This window comes from Rutidosis leptorrhynchoides, chromosome 6 (genome assembly GCF_046630445.1).
Source record: "Rutidosis leptorrhynchoides isolate AG116_Rl617_1_P2 chromosome 6, CSIRO_AGI_Rlap_v1, whole genome shotgun sequence".
In the NCBI taxonomy this organism is placed as follows: Eukaryota; Viridiplantae; Streptophyta; class Magnoliopsida; order Asterales; family Asteraceae; genus Rutidosis; species Rutidosis leptorrhynchoides.
In genome coordinates this window covers 123,210,948-123,218,837 of record NC_092338.1, presented here as the reverse complement: position 1 = coordinate 123,218,837, position 7,890 = coordinate 123,210,948, and positions in this window count along the sequence as shown.

Below are 7,890 nucleotides of genomic sequence, written 5' to 3'. Positions count from 1 at the left end.
TTGTTGGTTCATATCCATTAACCATGAGTGCGGCTAACATTTCAGCTTCATCAATTGGTTCAGTTCCTTCTCCTAACGAACATTCTCCCGTTCCTTGTAATTCTGGAAATTCTTCTAACAATTCTGCATGTGAATCTATAGTTTGAATATAATAACATGTATTATCTGCAGATTGCGGTTGTTGCATGGCTCTATCAACAGAAAAGGTAACACTCTCGTCCTCTATACTTAGGGTCAGTTTCTTACCAAACACGTCTATTATTGCTTTAGCCGTGTTTAAGAATGGTCTTCCTAATATGAGAGGAACTCGAGAATCTTCTTCCATGTCCAGAATAACAAAATCTACTGGAAATACTAAAATACCAACTTTAACTAGCATGTTTTCCATTATTCCTCTAGGATATTTTACTGATCGGTCGGCTAGTTGTATGCTTATTCTTGTTGGTTTCAATTCTCCAAGGTCTAGTTTAGCGTATAATGAATATGGCATTAAATTTATACTAGCACCTAAGTCTGCCAATGCTTCTATTGAACTAAGACTACCCAGAAAACATGTAATTGTGAAACTTCCTGGATCTGATAATTTTTCTGGTATCTTATTCAACAACACTGCAGAACAATTAGCATTCATAGTAACAGCCGAGAGTTCTTCCATTTTCTTTCTATTTGTGATTAGATCTTTCAGGAATTTAGCATATCTTGGCATTCCTGAAATTACATCAATGAAAGGAAGATTTACATTTATTTGTTTAAACATATCCAAAAATTTAGATTGCTCGGCTTCAAGTCTTTCTTTTCTCATTTTACTCGGGTAAGGAAGTGGTGGTTGGTATGGTTTAACATAAGGTTTAGCCTTAACTGTATTATCTTCATTAACCTTTTCAACTACCGGTTCTGTTTCCTTATCTTGCTCAGATTGTTGTTCTTGTGGAGTAGGAATAGAGTCATTAGAAATTACAGGTATTTCAGGTGGTTTAAGTGTAATACCACTTCTCGTGGTTATGGCTTTAGCTGTTTCATTCCGGGGGTTAGCATTTGTATCGCTAGGTAGACTTCCCAGTTTTCTTTCACCTATTAACCTTGCTAAGTTACTTACTTCTTGTTCCAGATTTTGAATAGAAGCTTGTTGATTTCTAAATGCTTGAGCATTTTGTTCATTCGTTTGTTTCTGAGATGTGAAAAACTGCGTTTGAGATTCAACTAGCTTTGACATCATATCTTCTAAATTTGGCTTTTTATCATCGGTTTGTGGTGGTTTGTTTTGAAAAATAGGTCTTTGCTGGTTGTAAGTATTATTGGATACTTATTGATTACTAGGACCTTATTGGTTGTTGTATGGAACATTTCGGTTATAATTCTGATTTTGATTGTAGATTGGTCTTGGCGGTTGATAATTATTCTGATAATTATTTCCAGGCCTTTGGTTCATGTATGAAACATTCTCTCTTTGTTCCATTGTTTGTTCAATACTGAGACAATCTTTTGTCAAATGTGGTCCTCCACACTGCTCACAACTAATTCTTATTGAGTGAATATCTTTAGTCATCTTTTCCATTCGTCTCTCGACAGCAACTATCTTTGCAGAAATGGAATCAAAGTCATGGCTAGAATCGGCTCTAGCCGCTTTAGATGATCTAACGATATCTTTTTCTTGGTGCCACTCATGTGAATGGGAAGCAGTGTTATCAATAATTTTGTAAGCTTCAGTTGCGGTTTTCTTCATAATGGAACCACCAGCTGCTATATCTATGTCTTTTCGTGTAGTGATGTCGCATCCTTGGTAGAATATTTGTACTATTTGATAAGTGTCTAAACCATGTTGCGGACAACTTTCCAAATCTTGTCCACGCCTCATATAGAGTTTCATTTGGCTTTTGTGTGAACGTAACAATTTCTCCTTGAAGTCTCACGGCTTTAGATGCCGGAAAGAATTGTTTAAGAAAATTTTCAACTAAAACATCTCATGTATCAATCGCCCCTTCAGGTAACTATTCTAACCAATCTTTGGCTTCTCCCTTTAAAGTCCAGGGAAATAACATGAGATATATCTGTTCATCCTCCACTTCTCGGATTTTAAATAGTGTACCGATCCTATTAAAGGTACGAAGATGTTCGTTTGGATCTTCCTTCGGCGCACCACTAAATTGGCATTGATTAGTTACCATGTGTAGGATTTGTCCTTTGATTTCATAATCTGGTGCATTAATGTCTGGTTGAGTAATTGCATGACCTTAGCCAGTGCGTTTACCTCTCATCCGGTCTTCCATACTTAGAGGTTCCAGATTTTTCATGATTGAATTTGTAGAATCTAAATCACTTGAGGATTCTGATTTAATGGTTTGTTCCTCGACAATCTGTGTTTGAATGATTGGTGTAGGAATGGCAATGGATCGGATATGGATCGAATGATGCCATATCTACATCCATATCCATTTAATTTTTGTCCATCCATATCCATATCCGTTTAATCTCAGTTCATCCATCCATATCCATATCTGTTGGATTAAACGGGCTAATGGATATCCGTTGGATATTAAATTAAATGTTAATCTAACGACGATTTTCACAATTAAATATTGATTATAACACATGTAAATGCATATTCTTTATGTTTTTAGATTATTACACATGTTTTTATTGTAATTTTCGCCGATCAGGACTTTAATTGAACAAAAGACGTTACAATATAGGTGAATATATGTTTAAATTAATATAAACGTGTAACGTTTAACATTATTATTAACAGTATTATAATTATTATTTTCATAACCCTTATTTTCGTTAGTAGTTTACAATTTTGTAGGTTATATGTGTGTATATGTATATCGATATGTAGATGCATATGCATGTATTTTAGTACGTATATATGTATGTATTGATGTATTTCGGGTGGTACCGGATATATCCATGGATGATAGATTATCATCCATATCCGATCCACGAAATATTTTGATCATCCATATCCATATCCATATCCATTTATCATCCATTTACATCATCCATATCCATTATATATGGATCGGATCGGGTGGATATTCATGGATGGAACATCCATTGCCATCCCTAGATTGGTGGTTCCGGAGGAAAGATTAATGGTTCAGGATCTCTGAATTGTCCCTGAATATCCTCAGGATTCTCAATTGTGAGGTCGGGTTCAAAAAATGGATTATCGAAAATTTGAATTAGAGTACTTGGTCGACTAGATGACGATTCTAAAGAAAAATCAACGGCAACAATATTAGCTAGATGTCTTGATCGAGTTACAGGTGGTGAACGTTTTGCTCGGTGCATTCACTGAATATCCTATTAGTTATAAAAGATAAAAATTATATAAGTTATCAAATTAATAGACTTTTCTGCTTTTGCCCACGTTTCGAATAGCCAAAAGATGTAGCAGGGAGCCATAACCCTTTAAATCGGAAGCCCACAACTCAGCCACTAACAAATCCAACTATTACTACGAAGCAGAAAATTTGGATGTCTATCAATTTAACCGCTTAAAATAATTTTTTTTTTTTAAAAATAAATAAAGAAAATTCTATTTCCTAGAAACTAGAGCGGCGAGAAATAAGGAAGAAAAAGAGCGCGTCGGAAAACGTCGAAAAATAAAAGATCGAAAAAGAATTATAAGAACGTAGCGCGTCAAAACTTACAGGTCTAAAAACTAAGAATTAAAAGTTGCGTCTAAAAGTATTAAAGCTTAAAAGAAATTCTATATCCAAAACGGCAATAACTTAAAAAGTACTAAAATTTATTAAATATTAAGGCGATAAGCGACGTCGTAAAATTCTAAGGCGCCTAAATCTTAGTCTAAAGAAAAAGCACTTAAGGGATTTTACGGCAAAGCCTAAAAATCTAGAAATAAAAATTACTACGGCAAATACTATATTACGAACTAATTACGAGCGAAAAAAAATACAAATTACGAATTAAACTAATAAAAAGATACGAAGATATAAAAATAAAACTAAAGTTATAAAAATATAATTTTTATGAAAATATTATTATTATATTAGTTATTTTATAGAAGTATCAATTTATTATATTAATAAAACTAATTTAAAACTAAATATTACAAATTAATTAAATCTAAAATTAATTAATATAATATACTAACCCTAATTAGGGTTTAATATTAATAATAATTAATAATAATCCGTAATTAATGCTGTACCAGGTTCAGTTGGGCGTGTCAGAAGGGACCATGCGGTCGCATGGGTTTTAGCCTATGGATTCATGCGGTCGCATGAATTAGAAAACCAGACCAGATTGTTTGGGCTGCTACAGTGTAGCCCGTTTACAATTTTAATTATATATTTTTTTTCTGTTTTATATTTATATAAAATAAATAAAAACTTATATTTTAAAAACTAAAATAAAAATGAAGAAACTTTATAATTTTATATATATATATTTAACAAACTCTTAAAAATATATATATTTTGTTTTTTTATATTTTTGTATTTTTAATATTTAAAACGTATTTTTACAAAAAGAAATTAAAACTTAATAAAAATCTTTATATATATATATATATATATATATATATATATATATAGTGTTTCGCTTTCGGCGTTTAAGCAGTTCCCCGGCAGCGGCGCCAAAAATACTTGATGTTTGTAGAGGTGTATACGAAATAGTTATATATTTACTACAAAATACTATTAAATACGATACAATTTTACACAAGTTATTTATTTATTTATAGAGTGAATATACCTAAACCTTGCTACAACACTTATAGGCAGTGTACCTAATCGTACAGTAGTGTAGTTTTTAGTAAGTCCGGTTCGTTCCACAGGGAGCTAGCCAAGTTTAACGCTATATTTTTAAAACTATATTTGTAAATATATAAATATATATATAAGTAGTATTATTATTATAAAAGGGGGTTTTTACCGTTTAATGACCGGTTTGTCGATTTTAAAACTTTAGTCGCAGTTAAAACCTAATGTAAAATATTAAATATAAATACAACTTAATTTAAAGCGTAAAGTAAATGACAATAATTAAAGTGCGATAAATAAAATGACGATAAATAAAATTGCGATAATTAAAAAGTACGATAATTAAAAGTGCAATAAATAAAATGACAGTAAATAAAAGTGCGATAAAATATGAAATAAAGGAATTATGCTTATTTAAACTTCCGTAATCATGATGTTCGACATGTTGATTTTAGTTTATTACCATGGGTTAATTGTCCTTTGTCCTGAATTATTCAATATGTCCATCTGGTTTTTGTCCATAACAGTCCATCAGTCATAAATATAAAGTGCGAGTATCCTCGTCAAATTATTCTTATATCTGAAGTCAAATATTCCAACTAATTGGGGACTTAAACTATAATTACACCAATTTTCCTTGTATGTAATTCACCCCTGTTTTAATAAGTCCATTAACTATTAATCCATTCCCGTGTCCGGTTAAATGAACGATTATTAGTACTTATAAATATCCTGCCCATCGTGTCCGATCGAGTGTATGTGGTTATTTATAATTACGTTCAATTGTAAATCTTTATATTAAATTAACGAGCTATCATTCAATTAAACAAATATAAAGCCCATTAATAGCTCATAGTCTAATTTCCACAAGTGTCGTTGTTTTGTCCAAACCCCAATTATGGTACAAAGCTCAATTACCCCGTCTTTAATATTTAGCCCAACATCATGATTACTTCAATTTAAATAAGCATAATAATAACTTAGTTACGAGACATTAATTTAAAAATGTTGAACATAACTTACAATGATTAATAATAGCGTAGCGTTACACGGACAGAATTTCGACTTACACACTTACAACATTCGCCACTATAACCTTATTATTAAACTTTAATATTAAAATTATAATTAAAATTAAAATATAAATATATTTGAGAGTAAGAGAGATTGAAAAATTATGAGTAAAAAATTCGGCCAGAATTCGTTGTATTTAAAGAATGTGACCTGCTACAGTAACTCATGCGGTCGCATGAGTTTTGAGCTTTCTGGCCATGCGATCGCATGGCCGTCATTTCCTGGTCACATACTTTTTGGCTCCTAGCTTGTCGACATATTTATTTAATATATATATATATATATATATATATATATATATATATAATTTTATATAATTATATATATATTATATTATATTCATGTGCATAGTTGATTTGTAATTTTAGCTCCGTTGCGTCGCGCGTTAAGAGTTGACTCTGGTCCCGGTTCTGGATTTTCGAACGTCGTTGCGTACAATTTAATATCTTGTACTTTGCGCTTTGCGGCTCGTACTCTTGTAATTTTTAGACGTTTCTCATTAATAATTTGAACCTCGTGATTTGTACTTTGTACTTTTTAGCTTTTTGATCATTTGCGTCTTCAATTCGTTGAATCTGTCTTTTGTCTTCACCTTTTATTATTTAAACGAATATCACTTGTAAATAGAACAATTGCAACCAAAAGCTTGTCTTTCTTGAAGGATAATGCTATGAAATATATGTTCGTTTTTAGTATTATCAATCATGTTATAAAGTCGTTTACATAAAACATCAGTGTCAAACTGTGTCAAACATCTGCAGCTGCCCGGCAATACCCACTAAAGCTGCTAATATACACCTGCAGGGCAAAACACTGTGGGGGAATTAGCGCACCGCTAAGTGAATGGAAATATCAAATATGATATCACTATAAGCTCTAAGCACAGCTTAAGGTCACAAGTCACAGGCTACAAGGTCACTAGCACAGAAATGATCACTAGCACAGAAATGATCACAAGAGGACCGGCGGCCTGGCCGGGCCATTAACTACAAGCTGATCGGGCTAGAGTTCACCGATAGTCCTTAATACTGAAACACTGGTATAGTCTTCCAGACGTGACGCACTCGTCATTCACACTATACCACCACATCAGTAACACAAGAACCCAACCCAATTCCTATCGTACAAGACACCCCGCTAGGAATGGTTGACCTCTTCTGTCGCACACAATACCTCGACGGGATCACTGAGTGTACACATAATCACATAATATCACAGTCACTGGTCACTGACTAAAAGCACAATCTAATCATACATATCACTGGTCACTGGGAGCATATCACTAATCATAGCACAAGACACTACACTGTCTTAGCACTATATAACAATATCCGAAAGGATAGTCCCACTCACCGATTACCCGCAAAACTCAGTAGTCTAATGTCACTGAGTCTTCTCCTCGTCTGTATCACCTGAGAACAACACCCACAGTTAGTAAATCGTATCCCAATTACTAACAATATAACACTATATATATACACACACACTTCTCATGATTTCGTAACATAATATATATATATATATATAAACGAGTTGCGGGCCACGCCAAGCCGCTGCGCACCATGGCGGCGGACAGCAGCTGAAAAGCTACATCAGCAGCTACCAAATGTTGCAGCAAACAGTAACAGAATAGCTGCAACATCAACAAGTAAATGGCAGCAGCAGCGCAGCGCTGCACCCTTCGGTTTTACCCATGAGATTCGAGGTTCGAGCTATTTTTTTTTTTTTACCAAATTAACATGTTAATAATCAACCACAAACATGTATATATCACAAGGCAAGAAATCAACACCTAACTCATAAAAACCCAAACTTAACCCAAAAACCCTAAAATCACCATTTAGCGAGTTTAACATGATTAAAGCATACATACATCATTTAAACAACATAATCAAACTATAACAACAACTAATTTTAACATATAATCATCACATAGTAAGATTTAATCATTAATGGAGTTGTCATAACTTATAAAACTATATAAATCAACTAATAGAAATCATAAATATACAATTCATGCTTACCTGACTAAAACCTTGTTAATTTTGTAAGAACATGCTAGTACCACTTTTGATTTCACTTTAATTAA